At 38.2% G+C, this 23295-nt stretch overlaps 1 non-coding gene across 1 annotated transcript; it reads right to left on the bottom strand.

Moving 5' to 3' along the window:
• Positions 1-11739: 11739 nt before the first annotated feature.
• LOC141635942 (small nucleolar RNA R71) lies at positions 11740-11846 on the bottom strand. Its single transcript, XR_012540595.1, has one exon. It is a non-coding gene; the product is annotated as a small nucleolar RNA R71 (small nucleolar RNA).
• Between the last annotated feature and the right edge of the window lie 11449 nt (positions 11847-23295).

Here is a 23295-nt window from a genome sequence, read left to right on the forward strand (position 1 = left end):
GAAGCGGCGTAGCTTTTAAGCAAATAGGAACCGGAGTAGGTTGGGTAGTTTTTTTATTGTTGGGGGTTTTAGTTTGTATGAGTTTACATTTCTGAAACGTTCAAGAAAATAATGTTGGATATAGGTCACGAATTAGCGACCGAAGTAGTTTTAAAAACTTTGTTTGTTTTGTCTATTTACGTTTTATTTCCTCTGCACTTTAACTCTTGACCTTATTTCAAAATCCACTGTTGACTACACTATATCTTATAGTTGTTGAATTGTCGTTGCATACTTTTAACTCCATAGTTCTAAGTATCAACCTCTTCTTTCATCTAAGTATTGTCCAAAGTGTTTAAGAGTTTTAAAAGAAACTTTCCATAAGCTTAAATTTTTAAATAGACATTTAATTCACCCCCTCCCCCTCTTGGGTGTTATCGCCCTTGACTCTTCAATTGGTATATGAGCCTTATGCTCTTGATACTGGTAAATAACAAGAGAGTTGATCCTATAGTCATGGATAGGAGACATACTAAGTACGCTATCTTCAAAGGGGATAACAACTCCTAGTGGAAACACCGTATGGAACACTACGTCAAGAGCACGGATTATGAATTTTGGATCATAATTCAAAATAGACCCCTTGTTATAACGATCACTAACTATGATGGGATTAGTGCCGTAAAAAGCGAGGAAAATTATGTCAAAGCCATGTCCATTCTTCAATATGGCATCGATGAACAGGAAATAAATCAGATTCCCGGATGTACCTTGGCTAAAGAAATTTGGGACACCCTAAGCCTTGCTTATGAGGGAACGTCTCAAGTTAAGAAACATCGTATTGACCTTCTCATGCAACAATATGAGATGTTCAATATGATGAAAGACGAGTCAATCAATGGTTTTTCTTCTCTCTTTTCTAGTACTATACTGAACTAAAGACTATTGGTAGAGAGTTTGAATCCACGGATATAGTCAAAAAAATCCTTCGAAGCTTAAGTGATAAATGGCAACCAAAGGTGGTAGCTATTGAGGAGGATAAAGATTTATCCAAATTGTCCCTCAATGAACTAATGGGCTCACTCATGGGCATGAATTAACTCTCATGAAGTGTTCGGGTGAATGCTCTAAAGCTAGAGGTTTTGCACTCAAATAAACCTAAGTGATAAGGAAGATGATGGAGATGCTGAAGAAGCCATATACTCATAACATAATAGATATGATCAATAGTCACAATCCTAAAAAGTTTAACAATTCTAGTAAGAAACATTTTCTAAAGAAGAGATCTTTTTCCATGGTGGCATGTTTCAAATGTGGTGAGAAAGGTCATCTAACACCCCCATACACCAAGTGCCTTACCAGGACCACCTAATGCATGGGAATGCTACCATCTCGGTTATCCGAGGCAATGAATATCAAATAGACCATAAAAGAACGTACTTTAATGGATAAGTTTAAGTGATTACATAACAAAACCAACTATAAAGTAAAGTATAACTGTTTTAAAACCAAACTACAACTAAAGTAACAAAAGTGTTATGATAACACAACGGAAGACTCCTATCAGACTCGTGGCGACTCCATCCCCAGCTAATCCCGTGCGCATCCACAATATACCTGCTAGAAAACTACTCACCACCCCCGAATAGATCACCACAGTTTTTAAAACATTTAAACGTGGTCACTTACTGCATAAACAATATAAGATAAACAACAACAAATACACAATCCTAATCTCCAACACCGTCACATCACCAATCAACTGACTACACACAAAAGTGTGTAGCCCTGCCAGAATATCCATAGCAACCGATATTCCTAACCGCCAGCGGGGGACCGCAGCAGTTCCCACCTAAGCCCCGCTCATCTCCATCAAGCGAATAACCCATGTTCCTTAATGTGCACATCCCCTCCTATGGCGGGTTCCACAGAGGGCGAATCAAGGGCGTGAAGCCACTCCCGCAAGTGACTCCACTCAGCCGAGGACGCACCTCGCAAACCACAGACAATTTTATAACCACCACACTATACAATCAACAATCAACATTCACCAACTCCAAATCCAATATGATATAAACCAACCACCAATCACAATATCAATTCAAAACAATCCCAACACCAATTACGATATAATCATCATGCCAATCAACAAATCAACCATCTTATAATAATTTATACAATAACTGAGTCGGGAAGCCCAACCTGAAAAAGCAACCACCAAGATTGTCACAATCAGCTAATCAAAATTGTTCTTCAATGAAATCACCTCCTATAAACACACAATCATACAATCACAAACTAACATCAACAATACTCCCCAAAACCCCCAAATTACCCAATTAGGGTTTCAACTAAAATCAATGAAACGATATAAAAATCACACTAGAAGCTTACCCACAATACGACGATCTCAACGGCGTATAGAACACAACGATCTGACGACTCTAGCCCTTGGGATTTGCTAATGACGCGATGAATGAAAGCTACGTAACTTCTTTTTCTCTTGAAAGGTTTTAGAAAAGGTGAAAAGTGATTAAAAAGAATGACGGAATCCTTTTATACTAATCACGCGTTATTGGTCGGACTCTCCAGGAGGTTTAGTTTTCGGTACTTGTCGTTAGGAGCACCTAGACCAAAACACAATTTATAACTTCACAAACAACTCTACAATTTGTAAAGAGGCAAGTAAAGGTCGGATCCCAAGGGACGGGATTTGAGATGAGATTTTCTATTGCAACTAGTGGTGTCTAAGGGTGTCACAATTTGGGGTTTGAAGTAGAAGATCACTAAACTAAATAGCAATAAAAGTAAACAAGCAAGATGAATTGAAAGGGATGTAAACAATTGATAAAAGGCACTAGGGTGTCATGGGGTCATAGGGGATTCATGGGAATTGATCATAAAAACATATTCTCAAATTATAAGCAAGCAATTATTTTTGTGATGGATCGAGTTGGTTTATATCTTACAATCCTAGGAAAGTTTGGGTCCCGGAGCCGAATCGATTAGATTGTACAACACCTACAAGTCAACTTAATCTTCCCTACTCAACTACATGCATGGTCTAATGAGACTCGAGTTGGTTTATGTCTTACAAGTCTCATTGAAAAGATAGGTGATGGGTAAAAAATGCAAGGATTCATAGGCTCGCGTTTCATCAAACATAAAATGTGCATAAGTTGAGATCACAACAAGCAAGCAAATAAACTATGAAAACATATTAATTTAAGCATGAATCATCCCCCATGTTGGTTTCCCCTAATTACCCATTAACCCTAGCTAAGGAAACTACTCACCCATTATCATGTTGAATATGCTAGCAAGGTGGTCAATCATACCAACAAAGTAAAACATGATGAATAAATGAAAGTGATTAACAATAATTAAAAAGGGATTAAGAGAATTATACCTACTAATGATTCCAATAATAAAACAAAGAATAATAGAAGTACTTTATGATAGATTGGAAGGTTGTCAATCTCCCAATAATAACCCAAATAGTCTTCAATTACCCAAAACAAAGGATGAACAAGAGAGAGATTAAGGAAATGAAACTTGTATTAAAACTTGATTAAATGTTGATTACAAGATTAAAGAGATATTTGATTGATATTAACTACACTAAAGATTGCTAAGATGAACATGCTCTTCTAATTAGACTAATGGGGTATTTATAGTGGGAATTAGTTACATAAATTAGGGTTTACTAAGGGCTTAAATGACGATTAAGTCCTTGATGAATTGCCGGTCTTTAGGGAGACTCCGGTCTCCTTTTCGCCGGTCTTCGAAAAATATGCGCATCCTTCCTTGAAGCTTATCGAAGACGAAAAGGCTGTAAGGGAATCCAGGCGTCCAAGGCACGGGACGGGCGGATTTGGGTGTTTCTGGACGGGCGTCCAGAAGGGGAAGACGGACGGATTCTGGGCGTTTTGCACGGGCGTCTTGTGGAGGAAGACGCTCGGATTGTGGGTGATGGACGGGCGTCTTGAGGACAATCCGCCCGGATTGTCATACAACTTCTTTCCTTCTTCTTTTCTTCAATTTTCTTCATAAAATCCTTGGGGATTTCCTCGGGGATACAAGGATCTTTTCTCATCATTGCTCATTTACTATAGTATGTACAAAGGCCTTCTAATCTTGTCTTCTCTTTGATGCTTGGTCATTGAATTCAATCAATTTAGCCTTATTTTGCCATGAAAATGCAAGGTTTGCACTCCTTTCCTACCAAGGACACAAAACCTCAAATAATATGCAAAACAAAGGACTATAGACAATAAATGACCCAAATATGCACTAAAAAGCATGGGAACAAGGCTAATTCGGGGACTAAATATGCTCTAATTATGGTCACATCAAATATCCCGAACCGAACCTTTGCTCGTCCCGAGTAAAGAGGTGACGAAGACTAGGACCATTATTTAAACTAACCTAATAGCATAGACGATATGAGACAATTAGCGGGTCTCACTCCGCCCCTTTAACTCACAACAAGACAACCATGAGGTAGGATGCCTTCTTGCAAGGCAAGGTGGGTCTTGCCAAAATGGCGATACATCCAAACATTAAGCACACAAAGTCAAATAAAGGATGCATCTACAAAAGAATAGCCACTTTCCTCATCTAAGTGGCGGAAATTATCTACAAGGGAAGCAATTCAAGGGTACACACTCCTTCATAGATGCAATTTCTTCAAACTACTAAGCCTAGAAGGATACCAATAAATCACCTCCAAGTTGTGTCAAGCTAGAGTACCTTTGTCCTCAATCGTTAAATGTTTTTGTCAAGAATAGACTCCTTATGGTGTTAGAAACACTGGAGGATCGCGGAATTCCCCCTCTTGCCTAGACAAGAAGAAGGGTCGTCCCCTCTCTACCATGCACAAAAGTGGATACGATGGATAAAGGGATCGATAGTATTTGAGTTTCACTTTGGGAGTTTGCTTTGTTGATATTTTTCCCCCCAATTTCTTGTGGCATATAACATTTGAGAACACTTTCTTGCCATTTCTTTTGATATTTGGCAATTCAATACTTGACAACTTTTCAACCTTTTGCATTTCTTTTGAACATTTTCAAAGTCACCCCATATGTAGTGAGGGTGCCTTATATTTGAAGCATAGGAGTTCTATTTTTGCTCCTCTTTTCATTTGATGCATTTTGCAAACTTTCTTTCACATTTTATTTCATTGAACTCAAATTGATTTCTTTTTGTGCCCATTCCCTTTGATGACAAAAATGTGGTAGAACATGGATGATGGATGCATGGTTTCAAGGGTCACCTTGGAATAAACGGTAGCCAAGGAGTTATCACACCACAAGGTACTCTTGACTAGGCCTTAATCCATGGGTCAAAGGATACTAGCATGACACATCCTAGGGTGTTTTACAAGTATTCTAACAAGCAAAGTCTTAAGAAGAAATAGCATCTACTAGGGCCTATATACACTTGTCAAGCTTCCCAAGTAGACGGTTTCGCAAAATTTTCTAACATGCAAACTACATGTCATGATGCAACTAGCATATAAACATCCTAATGCAAATGATTCTACCAACTAATATGATATATTAACTAAATGCAAGTCCTAAGTTCACATTGTTATACCGCATCAATCAAAATAAAGCCACATAGTCATTAACATAAAGAGGAAAAAGGAGATTGGAAAGATCATACCATGCGGTCTTCAATATCCTCATGTCTCGGATATGGTGTAGTCATTCAATGTGAACAAGGATAAAGCAAACACAATATATACAATTCTACACTACAAAGGAAATGAACTTGTTTTTGGATTTTCAATTTTTTTTCAATTTTTTTAATTTTTCGAAACTTTTTTATTTTTTTGGGTTTTTGAATAAAAGTTAAGTTAGAATTCCCCATCCCCACACTAATATGGGCATTGTCCTCAATGGCCAAAATGATGGGAAACTATGCAAACATGATGCATGAATTCTACACTAAATGCAAGCTACACTAATCTACACTATATGATGCATGAGTTTTTTGTTTATGACGGAGAGCGTAATTTAGATTACCTCCCGTTGCGTATGCATGTACTTCCCTAAACCGAGATACACATTATTTCTAATGTCTTAAAGTTGAGGATAGGTCATGCACACAAGATGCAATGCATGAAACTAAATTTGTCATTTTGGATTTTCAAAAGTAGGAACAATAAAATAAGAACACCTCAATGGGGCCGAGGTGTTAGTCCTCTATGTTGCTAGGACTCTCCAACCATGATCAAGATAAAATAAATAAAACAAAGAAAGAAGTAGACAAACCTCAAGAGGGTAGGAGCCTCCAAAGCTTGATAGTCTTCCACCATATCATCAATGTCATCATCTTCCTCAATAGAAGTGGACTCATCACCACTTCCCTCTTCACTTCCTTCATCATTTTCTTCATCATCTTCATTAGCCTTTTCTTCTTTATTTACCTCTTCAATAATGTCCTCATCATCAACAACCTCATCACCGACAATCTCATCGTCACCCGGTCTTTCACCCCTAGATGCACTTGGAAAGAAAACTTCCCTATCCGCCCAACTAGGCAAAGGACATGAAGGATCAAGTATTCCTTGCCTAGCTAAATGAAGAAGGGGTGGATATTGGGCCAAGTATGCATCTTCCCGATTCTTATAGGCTTGTTTGTGCATCTCTTGCACAAGTAGAGTCATGTAGTCATTGCCCACTTCAACACCTTCGGGTTTGAACTCTTGATATTTGAATGGGTAGGGTGGTGTGACAATGGAGGAGGAGGGCATTTCAATTTCACCCCTTTGTTGACGGATGATGTATTCGGCTTCCTTTGAGAGGGTAAGAAGGTAGGTTGTTCTATAAAGGGCATATCTTGGAAGGCAAAGTAAAAGATCTAGCATCATTGGTGAGCCCCCCATATTTGGTGTCAAGAGGATTATGCTTGACCCACTTGTACTTGTTAATCATAGCATCCATGTCAATGAGATGACCCTCTCTTTTTGCCACATACTTGCTATCCTTGTTGAAATTCGGATCAAAGTACTTAGCCAAAAGAGTGACTAGACCTCCATTTACGATAAAAGCAGTGCCTTTCTTTCCACAATCAACATTGAGCCATCTTTCCACCAAAAGCCTTAGAGCATTGTAAGGCTTGGTGAATTCCCTTCCAATATTTAAGGCCGACTCAAGTAGAACACAATCGAGCTTGGTAAAGTGGTTAGTGTCTTCTCTTGCAATGATAGTATTCCCGATGACCTTGTACCACACTCTAATGCCCGGATGGTGGACTAAAAGAGCGCGACAAACATGATAGTTCTCAAATTTCTTTTCGGAAATCGCCTCCCAAAGAGGAGCGGGGTCATATTTTTCGGGCTTCTTTCAATAACGAGGTGTATCACTAAGACCTAATGCTTTACTCAAAACATTAAAGGTGATGCGCCTATTCACATTGGCAAGGCGAAACTCGATGTATTCTCTAGTCTCTACCTTAGTCACTTTCAATGAACTCAAGAATTCCAAGGTAAGGGAGGGGTATGTCAATTCTCTTGTAGTAAACAATTTTCCCAACCCCATGGCTTCAAACAAGGATTTTGTTTGCTCAAGGACACCCAATTTATTCAAGGCATCTTCACATATGAATTTGGTGGGTAGAAAGGATTTCCTAGCATACTTGGCAAATGTATCCCTATGGGAGTTAGAAATGAAAATTACCTCCGTATAGTTTGATAATTGAGCAATTTCCGGAGTTGATGATGTTGTTTCTTCCAAGGGAGGATTTTGTTGTTGTTGAACTTCCAAGTTTGCACTAGCAACCACCATAGCCAATGAAGCTTTCTTTGCTTGAAGGCATTGTTGCCTTTTTGAGAGTGCCTTTGCCTTAAGTGCCTTTGTTGATCCTTTTGTTCTTGCCATTGATGATTATATCAAGAAAAGATTGAAAATCTTCAATTTTCAATTATACCCAAATCGATTTTAAGATGAAAGGCTTTGCCTTTGTATTTCAAAAATTGACTCAAAGGTTGAAGATTTTGGTGCTTGGATTGATTGTTATTGGAAAAGGGGTGATTAAATGTTGTTGAAAGGAAGTTTGGATTTGATTTTGTTGAATTTGGTTGAGGAAATCTTGTTTTTGTGATGGAGAAGGTGAGGGTTTTGGGGTTTTGGCAGTGTTTTGAATGTATGAATGAAGGAATGAATGTGGGAGGGGGTATTTAAAAACACCCGAAAATTTTGAAACTGCAGGGGAAGACAGGCGTTTTTCCTTCGGGACGCTCGGATTCTGCCTATTCTGGGTTCAGGAATTCTCGCCTAAAGACGGGCGTCTTTCAGCTGAGACGCTCGGATTCTTCGACTGCAAGACGAGCGAATTCCTTTGAAGACGGGCGGATTTTGTTACACCAAGTTTTATTATTTTGTACTGGAAAAAAGACGGGCGTCTTTCTGCAAAGACGAGCGGATTCATTAAGACGAGCGTCTTCTCTGCTGGGACACTCAGATTCTTCAACAGTCCCAAATTTTCAATTTTTCAGTTCAATTGGACGGGCGGATTCTGCCAAACACGCTCAGATTCCTTAAAGACGAGCGGATTCCCATGAAGGACGCTCAGATTCTCCCTGGTCTACCCGGATTCAGTTCCATCCGTGCACTTGCATATCCCGTGTCATTTTTCATTCTTCAAATCCCGTGTTCCTCATTGTAGGGGCACTACTAAGGCATGAATAGCCTAGGCAATTGTTATCCCCACACTAAGCTAAAGCACTACACATCAATTAAATCATTAGTCCCTCCCTCACTTCTCACAAAAATGATAATTATCTTGATCAAAGCATAAAAATCCAAAAAATGACAAAAAATGCAATGTAGGAATTAAAATGCAAGTTAGGGAGTTAGAAATATTTACAAATGGTGGTTTGGAGAGGACTCCACCAAACTCTCATCCTTAGTGAGATGTCATGGGGGCATGTCCAAGGTGTTGTTGATGTTGCTCAACACCTTGAAGAAGTAGTCAAAAGCATGTTCATTGTCATGATAAAGATCTTCAATAGATCTTTGCTCTTGTTGTCCTTCATGTTGGTCTTTATCGATAGCATTGCCAATGTAGGGATTGAAAATCCCTTCAAACTCATCGTCCCAAAGACCACAAACTTCATCTACTTGGTCACTAAAGATCTCTTGAGTTGATAGCGACAACTCTCCCACTTTCTTGTCTTGGCCAATGAGGCCATCCTCTTCGTTGCCTGACTTTGGTAAGCTTTTCAAGCTCTCTTTGTAACAATTCACTTGCTCTTTGAATGGAGCATCATCAACTTTCTTCTTCCATTGGAATTCCGACTTCTTCCTACCATCCTTTCGGCTATAATGATCAACCATAAAACATGGTTCATACAAATGGGGAGCTCTCATGGTCTTGTCAAGATTGAAAGTTATGCTCTCATCTCCCACTTCTAGAGTGAGCTCTCCATGCTTCACATCAATCACCGCACCCGCGGTGTGCAAGAAAGGTCTTCCTAGAATGATCGGAATATTGGAGTCTTCTTCCATGTCAACTGATGCGTGTCATTTATATAATGTTTTACATCCCATTTTACACGCATTTCAGAGCTCATTCATGTAGTTTATGCTACATTTCTCCCTATTCCCGTCTACTTCCGTATTTTTTGTACATTATTGCAGAAATGTGAAGAATTCAACGGAAATTGAGCTAAATCCATCCCCGAGTATTATGCATTGCATTTGACGTGAAGTATTCGCTTAAGGAACGAGCTTGGTGCGCAATCCAAGGCCCAAAAGACAAATCCACGAGATTATGAAAGTCAAGTAGCAGCTAAAGCAGTCGATCGACCACTACCATCAGTCGATCGACCAACTATCGGGTTCCAGAAGCTACTGTACACTGCTAGTCAGTCGATCGACCACCATGCTCAGTCGATCGACCACATCGCTGCTTCAGACGAGAATTAAAAGATCGAGGAACTTGAAGCCCATTATGTTTAGGTTTTAGGAATTATGTTACGTATACTTTCTATATAACGTAACCTAGTTCGACAGATACAATCATCTAGTTTTTATTCAGAAATTTACCAAGTTTTACATAGAGTTCTTTAGAAATAATTAGGGTTCAAGATTACTTTCGGTATTGAATACAATTCACTTTGTCATTCGGCTTTGTTCTTTTCCTTCGCAATTCACACGGTATTCTCTGGTTTTATTCTGTTATTTTGTTTTCGTTCATAGTTATAGAATTGCTAGATCAGTTCCCAAGCCGAATTGCCATCTTTTGTTAATTGTTTATTTTACCGTTTCAAGCATGAATTCTTCTGTCTATCTTATTAGTTTTATTGCTGTTATCGCCCTTAGCATGAGTAGCTAATTTATTCGTGCTAGGATGTAGGGGAATTATAGTGTAGGCGGCAATATAATGAACACGGCCTGAATCGCGTGTCAGTCGATCGACTGCCATACATGGTCAATCGACTGACCACGTGAGGTTTTATTTTCGTTTTAATTGTTTTAATTCTTTATTCGACGAATCGAGTGCACACGACTAGTTGAATGCTTAATATATGACTGACCCATTAGATCGAGAGATACGGACACTTATTAGATCACCAATTAAAATGACTAAACTATGCTGAGATCGAAAGATAGGTAAAGTTTAGACCGTTAGTCACTTTTCAGGACGAAAGTTAGTATTAGTGATATTAGGGACCTATAGCGAGATCGAAAGATGCTATTTGTTAAGAGTGGACCGAGAGGACCTCTTTATTTCCCACCTCATGTGTTTGATTTAGAATTGTTTAGTATGCTGCCGCCGAAACTATAACGAACCAACCATCCTAGTACCTCTTTTTATATTTGATTTCATATATATCATTAGCTTACAATTCTTTTACTGCTATTAGTTGTAGACCAAATCCAATCAAACCCCCACCTTATTGTTACCTTAGACCGAATTTAAACAACTAGAAATTACGTCTGTCTCTCTGTGGTTTGACCCGACTGCCACTAGCCATAGTTGTAGTTGGAGATTATAAATTTATTTTTGACACCTCACGACGTGTATCAAATTTTTGCGCCGTTCCCAGGGAGGCAATTGTTCTAATTTTTAGTTGTTTTTATTTAGTCTTTCTTTAGTTTAAGGGACTTCCGTTCCTTAAACTTTTCTTATATTCTTTTTGTAGTTTCTTCTTATGCGCAGGTCACATGGTGGTAACTAGTACCATTAAATCCTGAGATCGAGAAATCCTTGCGCGAGTTGAGACGATCACAAAGTGTATTACCGACAGAGGAAGAGTTGAGTACTCTGTTAAGCTACTACGAGAACGCTCTGTTCGAAGGAGATCCACCTACATCTCCTGCCTCTACTTCTTCAGCTAAGACAGTCACTTCTCCGAAATTCCAAATCATGGTCAAGAAGCAACCATTGCTAGTCATTCGAGAGCGACGGTGCGAATCTCTACAAAGGATTCGAACTACCTGGGGAGGCGAGAAAATTCGAGCCAAAGCCTTCCTATATTAATCTGGTTGAGAGAAACCAGATTCGGGAGCTAAAAATGAAGATGCGGCCAAGCACATGGAGATTTTTATTGATTATTGTTGCTCTATACCCCCGCCGGCCGGTGTGACCCATGACCAGATCAAGGAGACCATGTTCATTTTCTCCATTCGTGATGCTGCAAGGGAGTGGTATAGAGATCTGGACCGAGCCGCCCATGGGATCACCGACTGGAATTCTTAGGCCTTGGCATTCTACAAAAAGTACTTCTCTGCCTCGAAGACTAATGCCATTAGAGCTCAGATCACGAGCTTTAAACAGGGGCCTGATGAGAACTTTCATGAAGCATGGGTCCGTTTCAAGAAATTGGTGCGAACCATACCGCACCATGGGTTCGAAAAATGGAGTCTTTGCAATCAGTTCTATAATGGGCTGTATGACGATCAGAGGGCTATTTTGGATGCTGCAGCCAATGGCCGATTTGCTGAGAACATGGGAGAGACTAAGGGGTGGAAGATCATTGATGATTTGGCCGATAATGAATAATTTACGTTATGTGAAATCTACAGAATAAATGTGACCAACTCAAGCGACTCATTTATGAGCCCATCAAACAAGTCATAAAAACCCAATACTTGAAGTCATAGGAAATCCATCAAGTTAATCATGCAAAGTCCAACCATGTAATCATGTGAAGTCCAACATTTAAAACATAACAAGCCCAAAAGATGGAAGTATGTAAATTCTCCATATAAATTATAGTGAACCCAATTTATAAAATATAATGAGCGGTAGGTGAATAAACGTTTCATTTCTCATTCACATGTTACTTGAACAAAGTATAAATAATCGATAACAAATTAATTAACTAATACGGAACACGAGGCAAAACGTAAACAAACCAAAATCCGAACTACCTATAAGCATATACGAGTCAACAAGGGAAAACTTTTATCATGATACGAATAAAAAGCATAAACAACCATCATACACAAAGGATATATATATTTATAGAACTTGAAACGGTAAAACTGGCACCATTTACTCATACTGACTCCGAATCGAGTGATTCAAGTGGCTAAACCACCTAATTTTTTGACGCCGATCCATCTGTCATATTTTCAGTAGCATTGGAAGTCGCACCAGTTAGATACGACGGGTTCCAGGCCAACACGGGTCACCCAAAATAGTCTCAAAAATGCAACTTTAGCAAGCTAAATGGAACCGTCTCAAAACTGAAACTTTAAGGAAGTAATGATACTAGTGACATATAACAACAACCACATCTAATTACCCGTCTCATAAGAAGGCCAAAAAAACCATCTTTACTCAATTTAAGCAAGTAAAACCTTGTATAAATCCATCTTAAGCAACTACACATATAGTCTCATAAGAATCACAATTACTAGCTTATAACAACAAAACATAACATATAAACATACAAATGACATAATACCGAGTAACCCATCACCGTTACCTCATTATTTCTTCAAAATGCAAGATTCCGACTCAAAACCATGCCGGTTGCCCAAAAGGAAGCTCAAGAACCGAGTTCCCAAGTAAGAGCTAGAAAATCGTGCCATAAAAGTCACAGCCGGCATCAAGGGTGAGGGAAAGTCAAGATCTTTCTTACCTAGGAAGATGGATGGCGAAGAGAGGAAGAGATAAGCGCGAAAATCGTTGAAAACCGATAAGAAACGAAGGTTTTATGGCCATTTTAGTTAAGAAGGTGGAAGTTGTGTAACAATGGTGTTTTATGTTTGTTTGTTGAGGAAAGTTGCTGAAATTTTAGAGTAGAAAGAAGAAGATAGGGTTTTGAGTGTAGGATTGGTGGAGGGGAAGAAATAAAAGAAAGGCCCAATGGTCATCCTAAGCCCAAAACCTTAAATTGAGTCGATTTTCCACTAAAATACGTTTTAAACCTACTACAAACTTAAGACGGATATTTTTATTAATATTAACATTATTATACATGTAAAGACGCATTTTTATAAAAACGGATTTAAAATATAAATAAAATAATAAAATGGCCAATTAAATTATAAATGCCAAAACAGAAAATTCGCGGGTGTTACAATCATCCCACCTTTTAAAAAGTTTCGTCCTCGAAACTTGAAAGTAGAAATGAAAAGTTATAAAGATAAATTTGGATTTCTTTTGAAATCGACAATGGAAGCATTTACAAGGATGGGTATAATAATTCTTTAAAAAAAAAACTTTTAAAAAGATGTTTCAAAAGTATGTCATCTTCCATGGAACGAAATAGGTCTTGTTGTGCACACAAGAACGCAAACTTTACAAGTCAAAGACAAGCTCAAATACAAAACCATTCGCCGATAAGCTTAGAACAAGTTATTAGACGTCTCCAATAACGAGTTCCAACATCCTATCAACGTTAAAACCAAATGAAAATGATAATCCACTCATATTTTCTTTTGCAAAAGCCAGATTGAAAGTAAAAGATCCGTTTTTCAAACTCTAAAAGAAGTCAAATTTTTGAAAATGTAACATTAAACATCAACAAAGAATCAAATTTTTCTACGAACCTACCAAATTGCAAGCAAACCTTCATTTTTGAACCTTTAAAATAAGTAAGATTTTGCCAAAGTAGCACAAAATTTAAACAATGAATCCAAAATGGTAACTCAAATGGTTAGAAATTGCATAAAATGAAAAGCGATTTAGACACTATAATTACAAAGTACACTAAGGAACCCAAAACTTAACCAACAAAAAGACTATAACGAACTCTTAAGGGTAAAAAGTCACGGTAAGGTCAACAAGGATGTCACAGAACATAGAGTTTTATAGGCTTCTAGTATCAAACTCAAAGGGAAGTACAACGAGTGAGGAAGAGAGGTATGTGATGCGTGTCTATAATATGATGTTTTACATCTTTATTTCCACGCATTTTATGTCTATTATATGTAGTTTATTCTACTATTTCCCCTATTTCTGTCTACTCTCGTGTTTTTATGTAATATTGCAGATTATTGCGGAAATGAGTAGAAAATGAACCAAATCTTGACCCCGGAAGCTAAGCTTAGGAAGGACATGAATATTTGACTCGGACTTGAAGTTTAGAATGCATTTCAAGGCCTGAAGATAGCAAAAGCATGGGTGCGTACAAGTTTAACAAGCAAAGAAGCACCTCACGACATTGCAGGCTGTTTCAGATGGCTATATCTCGAGTTTTAAAGGAGATAATCGCGTGATTCCAATTGGAGGTGAAAGCTTATCCTCTTAGCTTTCCAACGCCGTGTAGAACGCCTGATTTGACCAAGTAACGAAGAAATGGCAGCTGTTTTAAGATCGGTGCGCGCTGTAGGAATCGTCAGAATGCAATTCTGTACAGCACCTTTGGTCGATCGACTGGCCTAAGTGGTCAATCGACCACTACGTGAGCTGATGCGCAAATTAAAAGATCGTGAATTAGAAAGCCCAATGTATTCTTAGGTTTAGGAATAAGAGTGCGTGATATTCCTATATAACTAACCTATGTTTTCAGAATAATCATCAGTTTTCAGAGGAGAGACATTAGGTCTCGATTTTAGCATAGTTCAAATACTTTAGTTTCTCAATAAAGTTCGCTATTTTGCATCCAGAATTCCTTTCTGCCTTCAGTTTCGGTATTTCTCAATCATAATTTCAGTCTTTAAGTTTATTATCTTCATAGTTAGAATTGCTAGATTAGTTCCCTTAATCCCTAACTTTCTTTATTGCGTATTTATTGTTAAATAGTTTTAATCATGCTTTCGTTTACTGTTTTAATTGCTTTAATTGTTGTAGTTAGAATTATTGTGAGTAGCTAAATACTCTTCGCTAAGATGTAGGGGATGTATGGCGTTGATGGCATTAGAATAGGAAACCCCGCATTAGGGCTTGGTCGATCGACTGGCTTAACTAGTCGACCGACTGAGCCGGTTAGTCGATCGACTGGGGTAGCTGGTCGATCGACTGACTTCGTGTCTGATTAGAACCGTATAATTCGTTAAGTGCAATATTTAGCAATGAGACCGAGAGGAGATTTGTTAGATGCTTAGTTTTGACCGACCCATAGATCGAGAGATAGGGGAGGGCATTAATTAATGAATTAAGACGACTAAATTGCTAAGATTGAAAGATAAGTAATTTAGGCTTTAGGAATCACTTTTCAGGGCGAGAGCTAGTATTAGTGAAACCTAGGGACTAGTAGCATAGGCGGAAAGGAGCTACTAGTTAACTTTGACCGAGAGGACATGTTATACCCATCCTACACGACTGTATTTCAGACTTACCTAAGATTTTGTGCCATCGCAGCTATAGTGAACCGATCATCTTAGCTCCTTTTTATCATGTGCTTACACTTATTTCTTTTATTTGCTTATCTATTTTGCATTTAGACTTAGACATACTTCAATCCAAAACCCCCTAGAAATTCCATAGACTGAAATAAAAGCAACTATTATCTCCCTACCTCCCTGCGGATCGACCCATACTACCGCTTGCTAGTTGTAGTTTGGAATTATAAATATTATTTTTGGTACTCACAACGACGGGTATCAAATTTTGGCGCCGTTGCCGGGGAGGCAGTGCTAGTTTAGTTGTTTTTAATTTGTCTTTCTTTCTTTAGTCTCAGGGAACTTCGATTCCTTGAGACCGTTCTCGTGTTTCATGTTCTAAGTTTTCCACAGGAAGAGGATGAAGTCTTTGGTGCTTATTTAGCGAGACTTTGGGAGTTTATTGAGCCCAGACGAGATGCCTTTTCTGATCTCCAAATATGCTGCACTATTTTCCGGAATATGAATGACCTTACGCGAGCATATCTCGAGTCTATAGGTAAGTGGGATTTCGAAGGAATCCCCGTAATTGAGGTATTAGAATTCTTTAATTGGTTTGCTACTGAATCTCTTGAACCTACTTTTTCTCTTCATGTTGACTCAGATGAGAGGGTGGGTGAGACCTTAGAAACCGATCTAAGAAATGCTGACGGAGACATAGAGGAGACCATTAGCGTGGTTGACAATCCTTTTTATGAGGATAGTTTAGAACCCCTTTTTGATTCTTTCACTGATAGTGAGGTCGATTTGGAGGATCTCTTTGAGAACCTCCAACTTGATGAGTCTAGCAATAAGGAGAGTGAGGAGAGAAATTTTGATAGTCTTGAGGTTAATTAGGATGTGTATGACGATATTATAGATGAACCTATTATAGAGGACCCGATTGACCCATTTGACTTTACCGCCCCCTGCATTTGGGATGATTATCCACCTTCTCCTTTAGATGACCAGACTTCTCCAACTCACATTTCATACCCGTCAGAGTACTTTAATTCTACTCGCGTTATTATTGAGTCGAATGCACCTGAGTTCGTTAATTCTCCACCTGTGGTCAACTTGAGCTTTTATATTCCGCCCTTAGCTGGAGGGCAGAATAGCTTTGTGGACAATTTTAGGAGTTGTCATAGGAAATTTGTTAGGCTTAAATGTTATTATATTTTACTTTCCTATGCTATTACTATAATATGGTGCTACTTACAGTTTTGTGTAGCACATGCCCAGCTATTTGACAGGTTGCTGCGAGCTTTGAGCTGTTTTGATTGGGCTCAATTAGAGTAGTTGGCTGAAGAAAAAGAGGTCGAGCGGGACCTGACTGAAACCAACGCTAGCCGGAAGGCAACCCGGAGTGTGATTTTTGTTATCTTGCGAATAAGCTTTGTTTTACAACTCTTTAGACTTTACATTTGGGTTTTGCGCAAATTTTGGGTCCGTTATCATGTGCTTTTGCAGGTATATAGACCATATTACCTCAAGTTATTGAGCTAATTCGAAGAAATCAGAAGTTACAACAGCTTTTCCAGTCGATCGACTGGCCAGTATGGTCGATCGACTGAGCTGCGCATCTCAGGAGTTTCTGTTCCTGTTCACTCTGGTCGATCGACTGGGTGATGTGGTCGATCGACCGCTTTCCGATGTTGTACCTGTTTTCGATCACTCCCCTGCTGTGTTTGATCGATTTTTGGAATTAAGGGAGTCCTACCTCCACTTTATTCTCCGCTTAATTTCTGTTTTCTTCCATTTTCTCATTTTCGCACATAATTTTACCGTCCCAATTTTGTTTTCTCGTTTTACGCGTGGTATTGTTTGTCTTTTCAGGTACTTATTGGTAGCACTGCTAGCTACTGAAACCTCCTAGCTCACGCTGGTTTGGGGAGGTTACCTTTTTGCTGCGTTTAAAGTCTTGTGAGTTTCCGAGTTTAAATTCATGTCTTTTTAATTAATATTATCGCAAATTCCCATTTCCCTTGATTATTTTCTTACATGATTTTGCACAATGAGGACATTGTGTGATTTGGTTTGGGGAAGGGTTTTGCGTCGCATTTGCATTGTTTTTATTGCATTTCAGTTACACGTTTACATTTTTGTCTTGCATTGTTGTTTATTTTCCCCTATATATACAGAAAATCCAAAAAAATTGAAATTTTCAAAAATTCAAAAAATATCACGTTTAATTTTGCATATTAGGCTGAGTCAGATTGGAGTATTCATTACTGATAGTTGTCATTTGCTTAAACCCTGCATTTTATCACATCTTTTAGCAAAAGTTTTTGCAATATCTCGAATTTCGTTTCAAAATTTGTTGAACAATTAGACTTGACTTGAAATTTTGGCAAACTACAAAACTTTCTAAGAAATTAGAGCTTTATAAACTGGTGTCATTCATGACCAGTTTCCTTTAGGATTGTGAGTAGTTACTCCCTGCATGTCGTGTAACATTAATTTGCACAAGTATGAAATTTAATTGCTTTGTGCCTGCATACATTCGGGTTAGTGGTTGGTATTGCATGTTTGGAGAATGCTTGCGAAAATCCCTTTTGTTCATTTTATCCATTAGCGCTCGATTTGCACTCTATGAAGTTGGTAATGAATGAAGCAGAAAAGAAAAAAGAAAATTGAAAAAATAGTAACTGCCGAAAAGAAAGAACAAAGAAAAAAAATCGAAAAAAAAGAAAACAAAAGAAAAAGAAACGGCAAAGAAAAAAAAAGAAAAGAAAAAATTTTACTCCTATGTTTGCTTTATATTTTATGAAGAGTATTGAGTTTGGATTAGTGAAGTGTTTGCCTAATTCATTAAGGCATTTGAGCTTATTTCATTGAGTTAGAAGTGGATGTATTTATTCGGTTTGGTAGGATGCTAGCTTGGCTATTTCCCTCTCATTCCCATATTGTTTTGCCTCTTCTTACCCATAGCCTCACTTATCCAAATCTTTGCAAGTATTCGGCATGTGATGGACCCTGAATGGTTGGAATGTATGTGCACGGTAGCTAAAATTACTTATCATACTATATTGCATGCATGATCATGTTGGTTGAGTCTAGGTGAGCGACTTTTATCTCTTTCTCTCTTACATATAAATTGCTTACCCTTTGCTTTGTTGAGAGAAGAGTGACCGGGAGAGTCCAATCTTGAAAGTCTTGCAAGGTCAAACGTTCAACATCTCTTCGAAATATGCATAAATTCGTTTGCGTGACATTGAGCTATTAGTAGTTGATTCATATGCATTAAATTGGTTTAAAGTAGACGATTTTCAGTTGGTCCATGTTTTGCTCCTTTCTATCTAGATTTAGTTTTGCATTTAGTTTGCTTGGGGACAAGCAAAGGTTTGGTTTGGGGAAGTTTGATGCGTTTCTATAATATGATGTTTTACATCTTTATTTCCACGCATTTTATGTCTATTATATGTAGTTTATTCTACTATTTCCCCTATTTCTGTCTACTCTCGTGTTTTTATGTAATATTGCAGATTATTGCGGAAATGAGTAGAAAATGAACCAAATATTGACCCCGGAAGCTAAGCTTAGGAAGGACATGAATATTTGACTCGGACTTGAAGTTTAGAATGCATTTCAAGGCCTGAAGATAGCAAAAGCATGGGTGCGTACAAGTTTAACAAGCAAAGAAGCACCTCACGACATTGCAGGCTGTTTCAGATGGCTATATCTCGAGTTCTAAAGAAGATAATCGCATGATTCCAATTGGAGGTGAAAGCTTATCCTCTTAGCTTTCCAACGCCGTGTAGAACGCCTGATTTGACCAAGTAACGAAGAAATGGCAGCTGTTTTAAGATCGGTGCGCGCTGTAGGAATCGTCAGAATGCAATTCTGTACAGCACCTTTGGTCGATCGACTGGCCTAAGTGGTCAATCGACCACTACGTGAGCTGATGCGCAAATTAAAAGATCGTGAATTAGAAAGCCCAATGTATTCTTAGGTTTAGGAATAAGAGTGCGTGATATTCCTATATAACTAACCTATGTTTTCAGAATAATCATCAGTTTTCAGAGGAGAGACATTAGGTCTCGATTTTAGCATAGTTCAAATACTTTAGTTTCTCAATAAAGTTCGCTATTTTGCATCCAGATTTCCTTTCTGCCTTCAGTTTCGGTATTTCTCAATCATAATTTCTGTCTTTAAGTTTATTATCTTCATAGTTAGAATTGCTAGATTAGTTCCCTTAAGCCCTAACTTTCTTTATTGCGTATTTATTGTTAAATAGTTTTAATCATGCTTTCGTTTACGGTTTTAATTGCTTTCATTGTTGTAGTTAGAATTATTGTGAGTAGCTAAACACTCTTTTCTAAGATGTAGGGGATCTATGGCGTAGATGACATTAGAATAGGAAACCCCGCATTAGGGCTTGGTCGATCGACTGGCTTAACTAGTCGACCGACTGAGCCGGTTAGTCGATCGACTGGGGTAGCTGGTCGATCGACTGACTTCGTGTCTGATTAGCACCGTATAATTCGTTAAGTGCAATATTTAGCAATGAGACCGAGAGGAGATTTGTTAGATGTTTAGTTTTGACCGACCCATAGATCGAGAGATAGGGGAGGGCATTGATTAATGAATTAAGACGACTAAATTGCTAAGATTGCAAGATAAGTAATTTAGGTTTTAGGAATCACTTTTCAGGGCGAGAGCTAGTATTAGTGAGACCTAGGGACTAATAGCATAGGCCGAAAGGAGCTACTAGTTAACTTGGACCGAGAGGACATGTTATACCCATCCTACACGACTGTATTTCGGACTTACCTAGGATTTTGTGCCATCGCAGCTATAGTGAACCGATCATCTTAGCTCCTTTTTATCATTTGCTTACACTTATTTCTTTTATTTGCTTATCTATTTTGCATTTAGATTTAGACATACTTCAATCCAAAACCCCCCAGAAATTCCATAGACTGAAATAAAAGCAACTATTATCTCCCTACCTCCCTGCGGATCGACCCTTACTACCGCTTGCTAGTTGTAGTTTGGAATTATAAATATTATTTTTTGTACTCACAACGACGGGTATCAGTATGATCGGTAAAGCTTATGGTCAAAGAGAAAAGGGAAACTAGACAACACGGAAACGTCATATACTCAAACCACAAATGACAACATCATCCTAAACGGTTCCGAAAACTTCCCAATAAAATAAATCTCACAATCATATTACCTCCAAGGGCTTCCTCAAAATAACTTACGCCACTTTACATCTAAGTCATACCATGAAACAAGGTACTTTACTATAAGTGTGATTTCACCACTCCAAATCCTCAAACAACTACAAACAACCTCCACGAGATCAAGGTCAAAGCTTCTAACAAAGCTATACTCATATCCAACTAGTGTCAACTATGATTTTCTCAAACAGTAAAACCCTAAATAAAAATCCAAATTCAAAAGTTCTTTTGCACATTCTATCATCCCAAAGAGATCTTGTTATACTCTCGAAACCTTAAGCATAGATGGTGACAATCTCCAAATTACGAGACAACCACCCAAAACATCTAACTCATCTCATCTCAACTCAACATCTATCGATCTCAACTTATAATCACATCTCAAGAACTCTGGCTACTAATCCTCATTACCGCAAAGTGAATACCCAAATGAGATTCCAAAACTAGCAACAACTCTCGCCTAACATGGTTCTTATGTAATCATCACAACCTTCACAAAAGTATACCGACTATGCTAACCTCGAGCTCAAGTCAAACTTCCAAGTATAAACAACAATACTTAGTTCTATAACCTTAGTAACATAGACAATTCACACCTACACACAGAATTCCACTAATCAATTATGTTCACTTTATGTCAAGAAACTAGGTATAAGAATTACCAAATATGTCTCGCAACACTACCTAAGTCTCTCTAATATCACAACCACTAAACCAAGGTTATGGGTCAAATACAACAAACTCCTCAAAGCCAAAGTATCCCACCAAGATTAACATCCCACAAAAGAAAGAGAACTATCTAAAAGGCGTCAAGGGAGGACAAGTAAGGAACAAAGGACAAGTTAAGAGGGTACAAGAGTAGCTTCCAAGGAAAAAAAGAGAGTTTAGAAGAAAGATAGGCGCCAAGAGGTAAAGATTAAGGCAAGGAACACAAAGAAGGAGGAATATCGTCGAGGAAGAAGAAGCATTCTTCAAAGGTCGAACAAACCTTTAGTGTCCGGCACTAGGCACCAAGTCTTGATCTCCACATAGGTAAGTTCATGGTCATTGATCAAAGGGGACAACAATTATTAAATGACAATGAACAAACATGTTAGAACCTAACAAAGAGTAAACACACTACAAACTACCACTTTTGGTCCTTAAGTTTACCCATCTCTCATTAATTATTCAAGGTCAAGTTCAAATTTAAATTTGGGGTACACGTGTGTGCGTCGGGAGCAACATAGGCTCTGATACCAACTGTGAACTCCCGCAATAACGCGGAAAACATAACTTATAAATTCAAGCGGAAATTAGGAAATTTTGAAACTTTTAAAAATTTAAAGCGCGGGTTCATTAAAATCCAAAACACAAATAAAGATTTGCGGAAATAAAGATTAAATTATACAAACGTGATAGTCAAGGTGAGGGAAATTATATCCCTCGAATGACAAATGATAAAAGGTGAGTCTAAGCAATACTACTAAAACGACTACTAGTCCAAGGTGCTCGCTAGCTCACACGTCTAAACCCCACAAATGCATCTTCACAAACCTGTCATTCAGGTAAACATGAAAGCCACAGTCAGTGGGGAGTAACTCAGGGTTCTCCCAGCCACATTATGTCAACACGAACATAACAAAGAACATGAACAAATAATCATATAAGATAAGTTATGAGTGAATCGACTTATAACTAAACATGGGATCATACGTGTTTAAACCAACAAGGATAAAAGAAATGATGGAATAAACAAGTAAGTAAGGAATAAGAAACAATAAAATAAATGGAGAAGAAAGACAAGGAAACAGACACGACCACTTAGCCACGAGCACGTATTTCAAGGAGATATGACCAAAGTAACCATCCAAATAATGCAAGACATTTATCACTCTTAGACTATAATGTCCCCGGGTAAGACTTCGATAATAATACGGTCCTAGTCTAAATCTGCAGATTCTCGGGTGTACATCCCGATTCGACGTGTGCCAGCACATGACGCACCCAAGACTCACTTGCCAGCACAACACAAGTGGCCAAAACCATACTTGCCAGACACAACACAAGTAGGCCAAACCCGTACTTGCCATAGCAGCACAAGTAGGGCGTAAATGTAAATCAAGCATATATGATAGTACTATGTCATTTCTACAAGAGTACGGCTCTTACAAGTAATTATTTATAATAATCTTTTTATACTTGTAACACAAAAATAAATATTTCATTTCATATTTAAACATGCCGGTTAAATAAAATATAACAAGTGATAATGAATAATTTACGTTATGTGAAATCTACAGAATAAATGTGACCAACTCAAGCGACTCATTTATGAGCCCATCAAACAAGTCAGAAAAACCCAATACTTGAAGTCA

The sequence above is a fragment of the Silene latifolia genome, chromosome Y, assembly GCF_048544455.1.
Source record: "Silene latifolia isolate original U9 population chromosome Y, ASM4854445v1, whole genome shotgun sequence".
Taxonomy (NCBI): Eukaryota; Viridiplantae; Streptophyta; class Magnoliopsida; order Caryophyllales; family Caryophyllaceae; genus Silene; species Silene latifolia.